The sequence below is a fragment of the Leucopleurus acutus genome (assembly GCF_964270905.1).
Source record: "Leucopleurus acutus genome assembly, chromosome: 11".
In the NCBI taxonomy this organism is placed as follows: domain Eukaryota; kingdom Metazoa; phylum Chordata; class Mammalia; order Artiodactyla; family Delphinidae; genus Leucopleurus; species Leucopleurus acutus.
In genome coordinates, this window is record NC_139152.1 from 92829378 (window position 1) to 92848247 (window position 18870).

The following is an 18870-nucleotide window of genomic DNA, read 5'->3' on the forward strand; positions in this document are numbered from 1 at the left end:
GAGTCAGTGAATGGCCTAAAAACACACAGCAAGGCAGTGGCTCAGAGAGGCCCGGATGTACTAACTTCAAGTTCAGCGACCCCCTCCATGGAGCTCCTCCAGTGCTCAGGACCCAGCCTAGTCAAGTCCCACATGTCTGAGCCAGAGACCGGCTCCTGCAGAGTCCCCAGACACTGACCCCTGTGGCAGAGACTGGAACAGCAACAGAGGCCCCATCCTTCTCCCTCCTTCCTCCATCTCTCCCTGCTGCAGAAGCTTCCTATCAACTTGACACCCTCTCTGGGCTGAAGTCCACCCAGACAGAACATCAGATGATGCCATCAGGTCAGCCCATCAGCCCTCCTACCCCTTCCTCCTGCCTCCTCTGCCCAGGCAGGGGCCTCCTCACCTGAACCCACAGATTTCTGCCTCCACCCCTCTCGTTCTATAGGTGGGGAACCCGAAACTTAGCCAGGGGGAGGGCTTTGCTTCGGGTCACAGCAGGAGTTAGGATGGAGACCCCAGGAACTGTACTCTCAGCCCTAGACTCCACGGCTGCCCGCCTCACAGCATCCACCCCCACCCCAGCCTGTGTTACGGGGGAAAGGGGACGTGTGGCTGTCCCTTCCAGCTGGCCTCCTCCCTGCTGCATACCTCCATCCCCCGCAACCCCAGTAGCTGCCACTCACCTCGGGTGGCAGTGGAGGGCTGCAACCTGCGCTGAAGGGCTGGTCCAGTGGGAGGTCCCGTCAGGAAGTGAGCCTAGCGGTAGGACGGCCACCTATATAAGCTTCTGCTCCGGCTATTTTGGGACGTGGTACTCCCCTCTGCCCCCGGCCCCCTCCCCTTCTGGTGTCGGGTACTCCCCAGCCATGGTGCTGGGTGTCTGTATCACATTCGCCCTCCCTGGGCCCCTCGAGCCAGGCCTATTAATAACCCTTGGTCCCTGACTCCCTCCAGCACCCAAAATTGAGGCTCAGGCAGGGCTCTCCTCTTCCACGAAGGCTTCTGTGACCACTCGAGATGGCAGTAACATCTCCAGCCTCCAAAAGCCTACAAGGAAAGGAAGAGAGAAAGCAAGCAGAAGGATGGAACAGGAATTGTCTTCCATGCACGGGGCTGGGCTAGGTTCCTATTCCTACACCATCTTCTAACTAGAGCCTTGCAGTGCAGGCCTGGTCCCTCTTTCGTGGGTGAGGAAACAGAGATGTTAGGGGTTCCGTGATTGACTACTCAAAGCTATGGACCCGGAGCTGCGAGCGGACCCAGCATTTTCCTAAGATGACCTAGTGCCTCCCAGAAACACATGGTCTGCATGTTCTCTAACAAATTCCTTCCTCTCTTTGCATCTCACTCTCTCCATCTGTAAAATGAGCTCAAACAGGGGTAAACTTGGCTCTATGGATGGACTGCAGGACTAAGAACCGTCTGAAACTATATTCCCAAAGTCACGTGCAAGAGCTCTTTTGTGAAGAGAATGGCCACAGCTTTCATGACACTGGGTCTCTGGGCTGATCTGTCTTGGATTGGAGATGACCATCCAAGGGGTGTGTTTTGGAAAGCGTGAGGGAATGAATGAATTTAACACATATTTACTGAGTATCTACTATGAACACCGTGAAAACTTCCTCTTCTCGTCCCCAGCCTTAAAAAGAATCTTCAGGGCTTCCCTGGTGGCGCGATGGTTGAGAGTCCACCTGCCGATGCAAGGGACACGGGTTCGTGCCCCGGTCCGGGAGGATCCCACGTGCCGCGGAGCGGCTGGGCCCGTGAGCCACGGCCGCTGAGCCTGCGCGTCCGGAGCCTGTGCTCCGCAACGGGAGAGGCCACAGCAGTGAGAGGCCCACGTACCGCAAAAAAAAAAAAAAAAAGAATCTCCAGGCACTGACGTTGTCAGTAGGGCAGTCTAGTTCCTGACAGTGACATTAGGAGGCCCAGCCTCCACGCAGAGGTGGATTGGGAGGGAAGCTGCCCCGGTCCTCCACTGACCACTGATTGGCTCCAAGGTTGGAAGGAGCAGAGAGGGGACTGGATGGGGAAGCCAGTGCTGGACCGGATGTGTAGGACTAGGGATCTGGACTAAGGTGGTGGTAGTGGCATCAGGGAGGGCTGTAGAGATAGGGTAGCATCTCTGAGGAGACTCTCCCAGACTTGGGGGCTGTGATTAACAAGATGGACAAGACCAAGCTGACTCTAAGTTTCCAACCTGGGGTTCATTGGAGAATGGCGGCACTGCTTTTGAAGGTGGTAAGTCTGGGGAGGAAGTGGTGTCAAGCTGGGGGGATGATACATGACAGATGAGAGTCCTAGGATGTTAGGGCTGGGAGAACCTCTGTAATGATCTACTACAACTGTCTCATGTTATAGGTGGAGAAACCAAGACCGAGGTGACAGACCCACATCACACAGAGAGTAGTGAACCAGCCAGAACCTTGTGCTGGGTTTGGGACGCCTGGAGGACATTGTGGTGGACGTGCCCAGGAGCTCTGACCTCTGGAGAGAGGTTGGGCTGGACACAGAGCTTTGGTGGTCATCAGGGAGGTCAAGCTACAGGCACAGCTGAGCTCTGGGGGGCGGGAATGCAGCATCTTGACGAGCCCTGGAGGAAGATCCCTGGCTAGGATCTGGGGAAATAATCACACTCATTTGTTGAGTACTATGCGGTGTACACTGCATCATGCTTTTGTCCTCGTAACGCTCCTTACAAGGCAGGCACTGCTTCAGGATTTTACTAATGAGGGAACAAGTCTCAGAGAGGTTAGGTGACTTGCCTAAGGTCACAGAGCAGAAAGAAAAATTCTATGCCAAAAAAAGGCAAAAGGGGCATTTATTGACTCATGTGACTGATAAGGCCAGGAAGGCTCAGGTATGGCTTGATCCAGACCTCGGCTGCCACGAGAATGCCGTTTCTCTCTATTTCTCAGCATTGTCTTGTGCTGCACTGGCCACCTTCTCAGACTGGCTGTCCCCTGAGGATTACAGCACTGCCCTCCCCTGCAGTGCTATAAACTTTCAGGTCCAAGTCCTGTGGGGAAAAGGGAGTCCAGTGCCCTAAGATCTTGATCAAAATTCCCAGAGTTGAGTTTCACTGGCTGTGATTAGCTTGGTTTGGTCATATACCACCCCTAAACTGGTCACTATCAATTACAAGGATTGCACAGACCTGGGCTGCAAGGCGCCTTCAAGGCGCCACACCATAGGAACTGTGTGGGGAAGAGGTAAGGGATTCTGGGCGGTCAAAGCCATGAACTGAGCTGGTCTCTGGGGTCGGGGGATGCCCAAGCATGCCAGGCACTAAGGAGGTTTATGCCCTAAGTCCTTGGTGAGTTTGATGACAGAATACATCTGAACTTCTCAAGAATGATTCACTCTGGGACCCAAAGTGGCCTTTCTGAACTTGAGATCTCCAACCCCACCCTGATCCTTATGAGGCCTGACAGGCAGCTACTCCCACCCCCTTGGGCCTCTACTTAAAGGCAGCAGCAGTGCCCAGTGGAATTTTCTTCTAGCTTCAGTGTTTCTTACGCTGAACAGTGATGAGGTGGGCTGGGTAGATAGATGGATGTCACATCCCCACCCTGACCTCGCCTCTTCCATCCCCTTGGTCCCCAAACTGTGTCTGGCCTTCAGCTGAACACTGCCATGTATATATTACTGAAATCGATCCCATTATCTTCTTTTTATAGATGAAAAAGCTTAAGTTCAGAGAGGTCAAGTCACTTGCTCAAGGTCACACAGCATGCAGAGACCAGAGCCTGGTGTGTCTGCCTCCACCCCTGTCCAGTGTTCTTCCTAAAGCCCGCTCTGGCCTCCCAGTTGGTGGAGGGAAAGAGGCCAGTGTGGGTGTGTGTGGGTCAGCAGTCTCCTAGCTGCCATCTGCCAGGAGACGAGCATTCAGCTTTTAGCTTGGCTGGTGATATTTCATTAGCTCACACTATTTCCACGTGCTGTGGCTGGGAACAGGATACAGAGTTCCTCACGTCCAGGGCCCTGGCAGGCTGGGTGGAGGCTGCAGGATCTAATGATATTTATGAGGTCAGCCCTGTGAGATGATGTGTATTAACTCGAAGGAATCTTGGCCCCATTCCTGAGAGCCAGATCTTGAGCGTGTGGCCTTGTTTCCCCTCCCGCCTTTCACCTGTTTTTAAGTACAATTTCACCACTGAGAAAGAGGCCAAGGGGTAGAGAGTCCCAAAGGTGCTAAAGGCATGCAGATAGACAGCCCTGGGTCCCTGCCACTTACCCACTGTGTGACCTTGAGCCAGTCGCTTCGCCGCTCTGGGCCTCAGTTTCTTCATCTGTAAAATGGAGCTGAAGAGGAAGCTGTGTTGAATACTAAATGAGACCCTCTCTGAGTAAGGGCTTTGGAGGATACAGAAATGATAATCAGGGTCGTTATCATTGTGAGGAATTTACCCTTGACCCAGTCCTTCCACTGAGAGGACCCTAGAGTGGCTTTGTGAATGGAAACGTGGGGAACCAGGGAGTGCCAACCCTGGCTTTCCCAGGATGGTCTCTGAGGCTGGACTCAGTGTCCTTGCTGGGGAAGTCAGGAGCTACCGACAAGGGAGAAGGAAAGGTGGAGGATGTGAAAAGTGCAAGGGGCTGAGAGCGGGTTCTGAGAGCCAGGGTGATCCTAGATGGAGCTAGGACTCTGACAAGTAAGCCAGGGTTGGGGGTCTGTAAACCCAGGTGATTAGGGCTCTTGGCCACCTGAGTTTGTGTCCCTCCCTTGAAAATTCCGTCCCATCTCAGTGGTGCTCAGAGAAAATCAGGAAAGGGTTTGGTCCCTGTGAAGCTGGAGTTATAAAGGGAAGCAGGACACCCCAAGGTCATGACTGTGAAAGTCGGAAAATCTGGTAGAAATTGGGCAGCACCTGGGACTCTCCCTTCTGGGATCGTGCTGGAGGATGCGTGTGGACAAGCAGAGAGAGGTTGGTCTGCAGAGTGTTTAAGGGCTCTCTTGGCTCCCAGACACCTGCTGACATCAGGGGAATGGACAACACCCTGTCTTGAGCCCAGCTCAGATGGATAAAGCCATCCTAGGTTCTAAAGGCAGCAGCTTTTCTCACATTATCATCTCTTCCTCAATCCATTTCTACCTGCATCTGTCCTGGCTCCCAGCACCAAAACAACCCACATCCCATAACGAAGAGTTAGAATGATCGTTGAAAGAGCTTGTGTATTTCTGTGTGTATGTGATGTGTGCGTTTGTGTGTTTGTTTATGTGGTCTGTGTGTGTGTGCGCACACTCATGCATGCACGCAGGCGCACCCACAGGAGAAGGGTGATAAATTTCCATGTGTTTTTCCAGGACTCCCATCCGGTGTGCTCTTAACTGGCTCTTGGGATGGACGGTGGTGCCTGGTACTTCCCCACAGGTGGGCCCAGGAGCTCTACCAACCCACATGCGTCCTCTCCAGCATCAAGCATCCTTGCATAAAAATCAAGTAAATACTATCGTTCTGAACTCTCCCACAGCGATGGGGGAAAACAAAAGACTCATCTTGAACTATTTATCTGTACCCCAGTGTTATGGACTGAATTGTGTCCTCCGAAAATTCATCTGTTGAAGTCCTAACCTCTAGGACCTCACACTGTGACTGTTTTTGGAGATAGGGTCTTTATAGAGGTAACTAACATGAGGACACTAGGGTGGGCCCTAATCCACTGTGACTGCCGTTCTAATAGGAAAAGGAAATTGGGACACGGACACACAGAGGGAAGACCATGTGAAGACGCAGGGAGAAGATGGCCATCTGCAAGCCAAAGCGAGAGACCTCAAGAGGAACAACCCTGCTGACACCTCGATCTTGAACTTGTAGCCTCCACGACTGTGAGGAGGTGAATGTCTGTTGTCTAAGTCCCTCAGCCTGGGGTCGTTTGTTGTGGCAGCCCCAGCAAACTATTACGCCAGCAACAGAGAGGGGCTGCTGGAAGGGGTGCAAGAGGGAAGGGGTCTCCGTTTCCACCACCAAGACATGGACCACGTTCTCATGAAAACTCTCCAAGTCTTTTGAAATGGTTACCTTTACTTTCTTAAAAAATGTTTTTATTATAAAAGCGATATATACTCTTTATAGAAACAATGGAAAATAGAGGGGCTAGGGTAGGGGAGTCACCCATATCCATTGCTACCCAAGTACAGCCACTGTTACCATTTCTGGAGGCTTTTTTGCCTTCCCATTCCTGCCAGGTCATCCACCTGCCAATCACCCTTGGTGACTCAGCTTGGATGCCACCACTTACTGGAAGCCCTCCTTGGTTTCTCCCCCCTGACCATATGCCACTCCTAGCCCCTGCATTGACCTCTATCACTACCTTGGTAATGGCCCCATTATTCCACTTGTTCTCTCTGTGTTTCCAGCTGCCGTTGCAGCTGGGAGTTTGAGGCACAAGCACCGGCATCCAGCTTCTCCAGGAGGGTCTCCAAGGAGAATAATTCAAACTGATGTTTTTATTGTGGGCTATGTGTGGACAGTCGCTGTTCTCTAAAACATTCTTGGATTGCTACTTATAAAGCCATCTAAATCCACGTATTCACCTGTACTTCAGGGGCACCTGCTGGTGTATAATTAGTCATTCAGGAACTGCAGCCTTCCCTTGGGGTTCAAGCCTCATATTCATGGGGCTGTCACTTATAGGCCAAAAACTGTAGTTCATATTCTGATAAGAGAGGGTGCTTTGGGGAACAGGGAACTGGATGTTTGAAACCAGACTAAGCAAATCTGGAATATTTGGTGCCTCCTACACATCTTGGTGTCCCTTCAGCCAATGGGGGGAGGCCTGATGTTGGCCCCTAGTGGGAAAGCCCCTGGTGACACGACCAACGTGTTTTAAGGACATGGTTGAATCATCGCTTTTTCTTATCTGCTCTATATTGCTTTCATTCTGGTTCTGGGTCAAATTCTATTGAAAAGATATCGTAAATCACAGAAGCTGAATCTATTTGAAAACCCTGTGGTTCCCATCTTGCTCCAGTACTGTAGACTAATCCACAGATTGTATGAGAGATCGGACTGGAGTTCGGAGAGTGACAGTGACTGACAATAACTGAGAATCTGGAAATAAACATATGGGCAAAGCAAGGCAGAGAAAGACTGCAGGACAGCCCTCCTCCCCTCCCCCCTTCCCCCTGTACATCTCCTCTCTCCCTCTCCCCCTTCCTCTCCTTCCCTTCTCCTTCCTTCTCTCCCCTCTCCCTCCTCTCCCCTGTCTCTCCTCTCTTACTATCTCCCCCGTCTCTCTCCCCATCCCCCCTCTCTCCATATCCCCTCCTCCTTCCCTCCCTCTCTCTCTCTCCCTTGACTGGACATTTCCTTTCCTTCCTTTGTCTCCTTGGCCAGCCTTTCTTTTCCACGACTCTCAATCATGAGTCCTTGGCCTTATTGTGCTATAGGACTGGGTGGCTTTTAGCCATCAATTGATCAATTCAACCATCTCATTTTTAAAGTTCTTTCCTTGTATTGCTTTTTTAAAAATTGTGATAAAAAAATACATAACATCCACCATCTTAACCACTTCAAAGTGTAAAGTTCAGTTGTGTTAAGTGTGTTACGTTGTTGTGTCAACCATCTCATTTTACAGATGGGAAGCCTGAGGCTCAGAGGCAATGGAACACGTCAAGGGACACAGCAGAGTGAGGACACACACCCAGGCCTGTGGATCGCCTTCTGGCTCCTGAAGGAGGATAGGACATGCCAAAGGGAAGAAGAAGGAGAGATGTGGAGGGAGAGGGCCCAGGCAGGGGCTGGAGACGCTGGGTCATATTTAGACCACGATCCGTGCTCTGTTCTCTCCTTCTTAACTGGAAAAGACATAAATTATCAAATGAAACCTTGAGAACACGCTCAGTGAAAGAAGCCAGTTACAAAAGGCCACGTACTGCACCATTCCATTTATATGATATAAAATCAAGAATAAAATCCATAGGGACAGAAAGTGGGTCGGTGGTGGCCAGGGACTGGGAGAGGTGAGAATAGAGGGTAACTGCTTAATGGATAAAGGATTTTATTATGGTTGATGAAGAGGTTTGGGAACTAGATATAGGTAGCGGTCACACAATACTGTGAAGGCATGAAACGTCACTGAATGATTCACTTTAAAATGGGGAGCTTTCTGTTGTATGACTGTCACCTCAATTAAAAACATGTTTTTCACAAGATTTTTAGTGAATTTGCAGATGACAAACACGACAGCTGGTTTCACAGGTGTAGTCATGGTGGTTCACACTCATCGGAGACACTGCCCTCCGTTTGCTTTGAAGGATTTCCTAGGCCACCATAACAACGGCTTGTAGGAATGGCCAGGCCTGACACCGTGCTCCCTCTCTGGATGTTTCCTCACCCTCTCCCTCCTGCAGGCCCATGACAGCAGCCACTCATCCCTCACGACTTAATTCAGGCGTCACCGCTTTCCAGAAGCCCTCCTTGATCGCTCCCCTCTGCCCCCTGATTACACGCCATGTTCATGCTCCCTGCGTTTACTAGGACAGTTCCTGTGGAGCAATTATCCACTGACTTGCCTGCTCCCACCCTGTCTGGTCCCTGCTGAGGTCAGGGACCTTTTAGCGGCAGAATGCAAAGGAAACCATGTAGATCTTCGTGCCACATCGACCTGGGTTCAAAGCCTGGCTTGGCCGACTTATTAGCTGTGTGACCCTGGGGCAAATTGCTTAACCTTTAGGAACATCAGTTTCCCATCTGGAGAATGAAGTTGATATTTTCCCTATAGGACGGTGCCAAGGTGTCTTGATTATATGATCTCATTCCCTGAGAGACTTTTATCTTTTCCTTTTTCTTGTCCAACTCCTTCTCCTTCTCCATTATTATTGTATTGCTTTTCCCTTAGTTTCAGCTATTTCCGAATATTGTCAGACTATCTCCCTTACCAGACGGACCATAGAAGGGGCAGCCTGGTGTCCACGAGGGAGGGCTGCAGTGGTGCAGGAGGATCGCGCTGGGGCAGCGAGGAGGTGAGTCCCGGGGGTGAGTGTCTGGGGACAGCGATGCCTGCTACCATTGCCCTGGGACAGGAAAGGATAGTATTAGCTTGAGCTGCCAGCTCTTCCTGTGTGATGTGGCCAGAGAGTCACCCTCTCTGAGCCTCCATTTCTGGTTGTGCAAATGGGGACTCATGAGAGGACTTCCCTAGAGTGTCACACCAATGGGAAGACCTAAGGCAGAGAGTGGCCATAGGAATGGGTCATGCACTCGATAGCTGCACGTGCGCAGAGGTACCACCAGGTTGCCTTGCTTGTGTAGCATCACTGTGAGATGGAAGAATGATGTCTTGCACCAGAAATAGAAATATACTCAACTCTTTGCTGGGTTCTGAACAGATTCTTCAGCAGTGAACTTTCAGGAACTCCAAATTCCTACCCAAATTCTTAAAATGATTTTCAGATAAGCAAGAGAGGAGAGAGTCTTTCTTTCTTTTTTTGCTTTTTAAAAAAAATTGAAGTATAATTAATTTACGATGTTGTGTTGTATGTTTCTGGTATACACCAAAGTGATTCAGATATACATATATATGTATATATATATATATATATATATATATATTTTCATATTCATTTTCACAGCAAAGGAAACCATAAACAAAACAAAAAGAAAACCCTCAGAATGGGAGAAAATATTTGCAAATGAAGCAACCAACAAGGGATTGATCTCCGAAATATACAAATATCAATATCAAAATCAAAAAAACAAACAACCCAATCAAAAAATGACAGTTTGATCTAAATAGACATTTCTCCAAAGGAGACATACAGATGGCTAAAAAGCACATGAAAAGATGCTCAACATCACTAATTATTAGAGAAATTCAAATCTTTTCCATTGTAGTTTATTACAAGATATTGAATATAGTTCCCCATACAATACAGTGGGACCTTGTTGTTTATCTATTTTATGTATAGGAGTTTGTATCTGTTAATCCCAAACTCCTAATTTATCCCTCCCCCTCCCTTTCCCCTTTGGAAACCATAAGTTTGTTTTCTGTGTCTGTGAGTCTGTTTCTGTTTTGTAAATAAGTTCATTTGTATCATATTTTAGATTCCACATATACGTGAAATCATATGATATTTGTCTTTCTCTGACTTACTTCATTCAGTATGACAGTCTCTAGGTCCATCCACATTGCTGCAAATGGCATTATTTCATTCTTTTTATGGCTGAGTAATAGTCCATTGTGTGTGTATGTGTATATGTATGTATGTGTGTGTGTATATATATCACATGTTCTTTACCCAGTCATCCGCTGACGGACACTTAGGTTGCTTCCACGTCTTGGTTATTGTACATAGTGCTGCTGTGAACACTGGGGTGCGTGCATCTTTTCAAATTAGAGCTTTAGGAGAGTTCCATTCTTGTTGGCACAGCTGGTACCTGGTGTTGCAGGCTGAGGGGTGAGCAGTTAAGGCCCAGAGGCAGGAAGTGATGCCCCCACTTGAATTCTCTCAGACCACAGGTGTGGGCTAAGGCCCCTCCACTTCTGGAGGGTGAGAGGGAGGGGGGAGGGCCATGACCAGGACTGTCCTCCAGGGCGAGTGAAAGTCAAGGCCCACAGTTAAGGGATCTTGGAGAAGGGGGGAGGGGGGCCCCACTCTCCAGGCTGACGGGGCTACAGCAGGCAGCCCCCTAGAGACTCCAAACGCCAGGGCAAGAGTTCAGTTACAGTCTTAGATCCACACATGACAAAGAAACGTCAGTAGGATGAATCAGACACGTGGGCTGATCCCTGAATGCCCTCCTCTCACTTCCCTCCCTGCTCAATGTGATGGAAGGGAAGGTGTCGCAAGTTCTAGGCTGCCTGAGAACTCAAGGAAATACTCTAGCCACCTGAGCTTGGTTTCGCCGCCTGTCAAATGGGCACAAACCACCCACTTCAGCAGATTCCTGAGATGCTACGTTAAGGCCCCAGTTCGCACGGGCTCAGCAGGGTTGTTCCCTCCGTTCCCTCTCACATGGAATGGAACCACTTGCCTCTCCAGACCTCCATTTCCTCCTCTGGCTAATGGGGTAAGTGTGCTGCCCCTTTTCCCATGGAGGGAAGCCTGTGAGCTGTAAAGGCAGTGATGGGACTCCCCAGTCCCCTCTGAGCCCAGGAAGTGCTGAGGGGGGAGTGCGGAGGGGCAGAAATGTCCCAGGAGCCAACCCTGCCCCAGAGCATGGTCACTCGTCCCACGGCTGCACTCCAGGTCTGCTCCCTGTTCTCCTGTACTCTTGAGCTCTGAGGAAACAAGAGATCCCAGCCTGGCTCCATCCTCACCTGTCTCCTGTGAAGCTCCCTCAGAGGTCCGCAGACTGACTGCCCATCCTGGGCCGAAAGGAGTCTTCTGTGTCCTTCTCCAGGTCCACGTTCTCTGCATTAAAGACAGACCCCAGAACCTTTCTCTCCATGATGGGAAATCAGTCAGTGGGTCCCTAGCAGGGGGAGCAAAACACCTAGGAATATATTTCTGCCCTCAAAGAGTATACAGTTACAGTATAGATAGATATATCAATATAACTATATGCTATTTGAAATAGAAGTAGATACGTGTAACTTTGTAGATACATGTAAATGTGTATATGCCTCCAGCTATGTCTTCACCAGCTCTCTATGCCCTACAGTTCAGGCCACTGCAAAGACTTTCTTGGACCATAGTAGTAAATGTCCATATAAATATATACACACATAAGAGGTGATAATATTCCTACATGGTGTTAACCCTGGGTGTAATTCCAGCCACTTTGCATTTTTCAGCTCCTCTATCCTCTAAAGCTATCATCATTCCCATTTTACAGATGGAAAAACTAAGGCATCAGAGAGGCTAAGTATCTTGCCCAAAGCCACACAGCAAATAAGTAAAAAGCTGGGATTTGAACCCAGGCAGTCTGGCTCCAGAGCCTGTGCTCTTCATCCTATAAACTCCTGACACTCACCAGCAGCAGCCTCTAGATGCGCTTCTGTCTGCAGAATCAGCCCCTCCAACCACCCTCCACACACTCTGAATCGACCATTCCACTGCCTAAAACCCTCCAGCCCACCCCTCACCCCTGACTTTGGGATAACATTGAAAACCCTTGAGCAGGTCCTGCTGCCCTCCTCTGCCTCATTTTTAGAAGGGACCCTTTTGTAACACGCATTTGAGAATCAATGTCTCTGTTTCAGTATAAACCTCCTTTACAATGTCAAAATAATTCCTGAACCAAGCATGGTAATAGTTCTACTTTTAGTTGAGAAAACATCTACCAAAAAAAACTGCCATGAATTCAGTAATACTTTAAAATACATTTGACGAATTGTGATATGGATGTTATTATTTTTTCAGTTTATAAACCAGGCTGGATTCAGAGATAAATTCTCAGACCATACAAGTCCTTGAACCCAGAGATCCTTATCCCTCAGCTGGAAATCTTTATCCCTCCACTCTTCCAAAATCTTGCAGGTTCCCGAGGCACATTTGAACATGCTGATCCCTTGTCCTGGAGTGACCCTTCTTAAGGACCCAGCTTAAGCACCATCTCCTCTGAGGAGTCCTCCCCTGACTCATCTCATCACCCTACCGTTGCCCAGCTCTGCTCCATTATCTCTGTACCATGGCCGGTTCTTTACCATTGCTCACAGCACACTGTCTCATAGTCGTTTGTTTGCAAACACCATTGTATAATTTGGCCATTGAGTACAGGAGCTTTGGCATTCACAAGACCCAGTTTTCTGTCTTGGCTATACCGCCTTCTAGCTTTGTGAACTTGGGCAAACTTGAGCAAATACCTTCACTATTTTTGAGCATCAGATTCTTGACCTGTAAAATGAGGATGCTCGTATGTACCACCTGTCTTCCCAGCATCACGTGACTTTCTGATAACAGAGCCTTTCTTTCTCTCTTCCTTTGTCTCTATTTTAAAGTAAAGTAGCCATCCCATGTGGTTTGATAGGGCTACAGTGGTGGGCAGGTGTTCCAGACTTGGCCAAAAAGAGGGCTACGGGCTTCCCTGGTGGCACAGTGGTTGAGAGTCCGCCTGCCGATGCGGGGGACGTGGGTTCGTGCCCCGGTCCGGGAAGATCCCACATGTCGCGGAGCGGCTGGGCCCGTGAGCCATGGCCACTGAGCCTGCGCATCTGGAGGCTGTGCTCCGCAACGGGAGAGGCCACAACAGTGCAAAAGGCAAGTGGCTCCAAACAAGCTAATCCACGCCTGTCTGGAACTTTCTATAAGAAAATAGGAAGAGATTGTCTCTTCACTCAGGGATTGCTAAGCAAGTAGAATGTGGTTCTAGAGAGGTGGGCAGCTATCTTACCCACCACATAGAAAGAATCTATCTAAGAAATGGAGAGAAAGATGAAACACTGATTGTATCATATGAGCCCCTTGATCCAGCCATTCCTGAAGATAGATAAACTCCTGGGCTTCCAATTACAAAAGCCAATAAATCCTTCCCCACACCTTTCCTTTGAAACTTAAGTTAGCAAGTGTCAAGTTTGCTTACACCTTACACCAAAGAGAATTCTGACTATGATTGGTGGTTCCTGATGAACCATGCTTTTTAGTATTCATGCCCTTGTGTTGTTAAGTCCTCTTGACTATGGGCAGGGCTTGCAAGTTGCTTTAATCAACGGAATGGGATGGAAATGATGTTGTGCCAGTACTTGGGCCTAAGCCTGAAGAAGGCCTGACAGCTTCTGTGCTCCTGGGAGGCCTGAGCTGTCCTGTAAGTTCAGGAGAGACCTTCTGGAGATGCCACATGAAGAGGGAGCGGTCCAGATGCCACACAGAGAGTTAGAAGCTCAGCTTCCCGGTGTCCTAGCTGAGTCCAGCCCCCTGTCAACCTGCCAGCTGAATGCAGCCATATGAGTGATCACAGGCGAGACCTGATGAATCACCCAATCTAGCCCTGTTCAGGTTACGGTATTTGGAGCGATGATAAAATGATGGTTGTATTAAGCCACTGTGTTTTGGTGTATCTTGTTGCACAGCAGTAGATAACTGAAGCACTGACTAATGTACTTCTTCATAGGGCTGCTGTTAGAACTAAGTAACATAGTGCATGTAAACTGCTTAGCACAGTGCTTGGCACATAGAAAATGTTCACTAAGTATCAGCTGTTCTTTTTCTTATTGTTGTTGTTATTGTTTACATGTTTGCTGCCCAAATTAGATTGTGAGCTCACTGAGGGCAACAAGTGTATCATATGCGTTGCCGTATCCCTGGGATCCAGCCTAGAACGTGGCATACGTTTGACTTTCTATCAACATTGCTTTCAATGAATGAATGACTGAATGAACAGCAAGGGAAAGTGTTTGCAGAGTGCAAAACCCAGAGCATTAGGCACAGTTTGTCCTTAGAATGTATTTTTTGAACTGAACATACTTCAGATGGAATTCAATCCAAAGGGTATATGGACTGCTGAGGGTCCAGACAACTTTCCAGGACAACTGATCTCCTGGTAGCAACTCAACAATCCAGGCTGAGGGGGATTTCAGAATCCTGTGGCTGCACCATCTGGAGCATGGCCTCTGATTGGTTGGCACATCAGGTGAACACAGGCATGGAGTACAGCACATTGGCTCTTAAGTTCTTTCCCTTAGAAGAACATGCCTTACTTCCTGTTACATTTCATTGGCCAAAGCTAGTCACATGGCCCCATCTAATTTCATGTGTGACGGGGGGCTGTTCTCAAGGAGAGGGAACTGTTTTAAACCAGGAAGCCACCCCAACAGGTGCTTACACTTTATGGGCAAGATGGTTAACAGCTCTACCGCTCGGATTAGCCCTGGTATAGTGAAAAACAGGGAGAATACTCCATGCATCTCATTTTTCAGAGAGAAAATCAAGACTCTAATAAGTAAAGTGACTTTCTTAGACCTTAGAGATTGATTAATTTTTATTTAAAAAATTAAAATATATGAGATAAGGCTAGTCTAACAAAATGCTAAGAGTAATTCTCTGCAGTGGGTACCTGGTATTCAGTAGAATTCCTTCAATTTCTCTGTACATTTGAAATTTTTCATAATAGAATGTTGAAAAATTTTTAAATTTACTTTTAAAGTAGTAAATACATTGACATGCTTCAAAATTTGGAAGGTATCAAAAGTTAAACAGTATAGTCTTCCTCCTCTGCTGTCCCAAGCACCCAGTTTCCTCCCCAAAGACAACCAATGTTATTAGCGTCTTATGATTCCTTCAAGAGATATTCTGTGTCTGGGCAACCACAATCCAAACAGATGCAGGCTTCTCCCTTTTTATTATTATTAGGAGGTAACCCACTGTACACACAAGTATGCATCACGAATTTCCCCTGCACCAGCTAAATGCTTGGTACCCATTATCTCTTTCATCCTCATAGCAACTGTGTGCGAGAGACATAATATCCCCATTTCATGGATGAGAAAACTGAACTATAGGGAAATTAAGTGAATTATTCTAGATCCCATGAATAATAAGTGGCAACATTAGGATTTGAATCTAGGTTTTCTGACCCCAAATCCCATGCTATGAGCCTCCACGTTGCAGCACAGGCATGGAGGGTCAGGGAGATGTTCTGGTATTTTGTCCACAGGGATGGCGTTGAAACCACACTCCTTCGGATGGGACTCGAATCCAGCTGCACCTCAGATTGGGACTTGAACCCACAATCCCTGACTTAGGAGGGGACTCGAACCCACTGTCTTTTAATTGAAACCTCTCACCTGGTCTCAGGACTTACTGAAGCTCAGGTTCTTTTGTCTCGATGCAGAAAGAATTCAGTGTGAGGCAAAGTGATAGGCAAAGAGTGAGTTTATTAGCACAGGATGCTTATGAGAGATACAAGCGGGCAGGCAAGGGAGCACAGCCCCAAGGACAGAGAGGGCTACATTTTTATAATCAAAGAAAAAGTGGGGAGGGGAGAAGACAACCTTCTTCCTCATTTTTGGGCAGACGTCAAGGCTTACATCCTTAGTTCCTCCTTTGACCCTATATGGTCTAACTGGGACTGTCATGGTGCTGTTTACATCATATGTATAGTAGCAGAAGGGTGATAATATATACTAAAATACGGTAATTCATCTCAGGTTTTGGTGTAACATCCCCTTTCCCGAGTATTTTCACTTTTCACCTGTATTCCTGTACTAGCTACACGCAGAAATGCAATTCTTCAAGGACCGTTAACACTGTGACTTCATGTTACAAGATTCAGACCCATATCTATTGTCTTGTGTTTTAACTATCAGGATTGGTGGCTTGAGTGTGTCTGGTGCTTGAATGTGCCTGGTCTTCCTTCAAGGTAGAGTAGATTGTTGCTAGGTTACTAGCTTCTTTTCTTGAGTGGTCATTAGCTTACAACAGTCTCCCAAACTCCCTTAAAATTCTCTTTCTGTCTTTAATCCCCTGGTGGGATTTATAAACTATTTAATGATCCTACTCTATCCCTATCAGCATGGGATAGAATTTTTAAAATCAAGCCAGAAATGAGAACAGGTACATCACGGTGTGAACCAGGACCCATCTGAGCGTTAATGGGCCTCCAGGGCATCCTGCTAATTTTCACTGAGCCTTACCCAAGCAGTGTCCTCTGGGATGGAAATAGATTTACAGCTGTCACAGCGACTGAGCAGGTGTAACCAGAAGCAATTTCATCTCTCCTGTCCCACACCAATGCTATGGGGCTTGTTCTACTCTGGTCCTGGAGGAAACTGTCTCACTCTTAGGTAATTAAAAGCTCTCTCGTGCCGGTAGCCACCATAGATATCAATTCCATAGCTAGCATGTCCAGTTTTATTTAATGATTTAAACTCCAGATTTTATTCAGAGATAAAGCTTCGCCCCTCGTCTAGCTGCCAGAGGGGGAGCCTGTAGTGGGGCCCACTTTTCTTGGTTCGCTGCATTTCACTCTTACGACTCATCCCCTGGCTTGCTAAGAATTGACGGTGAGGGGGCAGGGAAGCTCTTAGCCTCTCTGGCACTCTTGGGAAGTGGTGTAGGCTCTTTCTGGGTTTGTCAGATGTTTAAAATTGAGTCTTTCAGGAGGCCACTTATGTGGGTTCTTCGGAGACTCTCGCTGCTAGGCAGTTCTCCCTCTCTTGTGGGTGACACTTCTCAGAAAGGACACTGAATACTCCTCTCCTGTTCCCTGGGTACCCACCTCTACCCCTCCGGGTCTTCTGCCGAGGTCTCTTCACCCCTCCAGGCAGCAGTCAAGGGCAGGATCTAAGATCATCTTATGCTGGCTTGCTCTCTTGTGTGACCACGTCTACAGAAAATAAGCTCCCAGACAGCATTAGACTTTATGTAGCTGGGAGTATTGTCACTTGTCAATGAAAGTTCTGTACTCTGCTGCCCCTGGACACTTCATCAGACAGCAATCCGTGGGGCCGGGAGTACCCAGAATACTCGGGTCAACCTTTCCCATTGGTCTGCTTGGACCTACTCAAGTACCCCATGATGGATGAATCTGCAAGGACGGCTACCAGCAATTCCTCTCATCTCTATGTACCTGCCATTGATCTCAGCAAGAGGTGGAGTCTACTCCTCTGCTCTTTTGATGGGTGGAGATGACCTTGTGACTGACTTTGACCAACCAAAAAGGTACGAGTGATTTGTACAAGTTTGGAGCCGGACCTCAACGTACCGTGTAGCTTCCACCTTTGCTCTTTTGGGATCCAGTTGCCACGTACAGAAGCTCAGGCTAGATTTCTGAGTGATGAGAAACCGCATGAAAAGAGAGAGGCCTGGCCAGCACCCCCACCATTCCAACCACTCCAGCTTTCAGCCAAAGACAGTCACATGAGTGACCCCAGCTGACACCATGTGGCAGGAGAACTGCCCGGCAAAGCCCAGTGGACCCACAGAATCATGAGACGTAGCGCACTGTTGCTTTAATCCACTAATCATGACAATAGAAAACGGAAACAGGGGACTTCCCTGGCGGTCCATTGGTTAAGACTCTGCGCTCCCAGCACAGGGGGCACGGGTTCGATCCCTGGTCAGGGAGCTAAGATCCCACACGCCACACAGCGTGGCCAAAAAAAAAAGAAAAACAAAACGGAAATAGAATTTGGTACCTAGAAGTCGGTGCTGCTGGAACAAGACCTAAAAGACATGGCATTGGCCTTGGGACTGGGTGGCAGGTGGAGAGAAGGGTAGGGAGGAAATTGTTAGTGGAGGCCGCAAGAGCATTGAGTAAGTTTCTCCTAGAGGCTGCAGAAAGGTGGAGCCCTTTGTGTAGCAGCAGAAGTTTTAGCAACACTGTTGCCGGCAATAATGCAGATGATAGAAAACGTACTTCGTGAATTTGTGGATCTTCTAAGGAGATTTTGAGGCAGAATGTTGAAACGACAACTAGTTTCTTTTACACACCTATAATAGGTATTTGAAAAGAAAATTAAGTTGAAGAAGGAACTGTTCAATTAGCAGGTAAACATTTTAAAAACTTTATTTATTTATTTATTTTTGGCCACATTGGGTTTTCATTGCTGCGCGCGGGCTTTTCTCTAGTTGTGGCGAGCGGGGGCTACTCTTCATGGCAGTGCGCAGGCTTCTCGTTGCGGTGGCTTCTCCTGTTGCAGAGCATGGACGCTAGACGTGCAGGTTTCAGTAGTTGTGGCACGTGGGCTCAGTAGTTGTGGCTTGCAGGCTCTAGAGTGCAGGCTCAGTAGTTGTGGTGCATGGGCTTAGTTGCTCCACGGCATGTGGGATCTTCCCGGACCAGGCCTTGAACTCGTGTCCCCTGTATTGGCAGGCAGATTCTTTCTTTTTTTCTACATCTTTATTGGAGTATAATTGCTTTACAATGTTGTGTTACTTTCTGCTGTATAACAAAGTGAATCTGCTATATGAATACATATATCCCCATATCCCCTCCCTCTTGCGTCTCCTGCCCACTCTCCTTATCCTACCCCTCTAGGTGGTCACAAAGCACCGAGCTG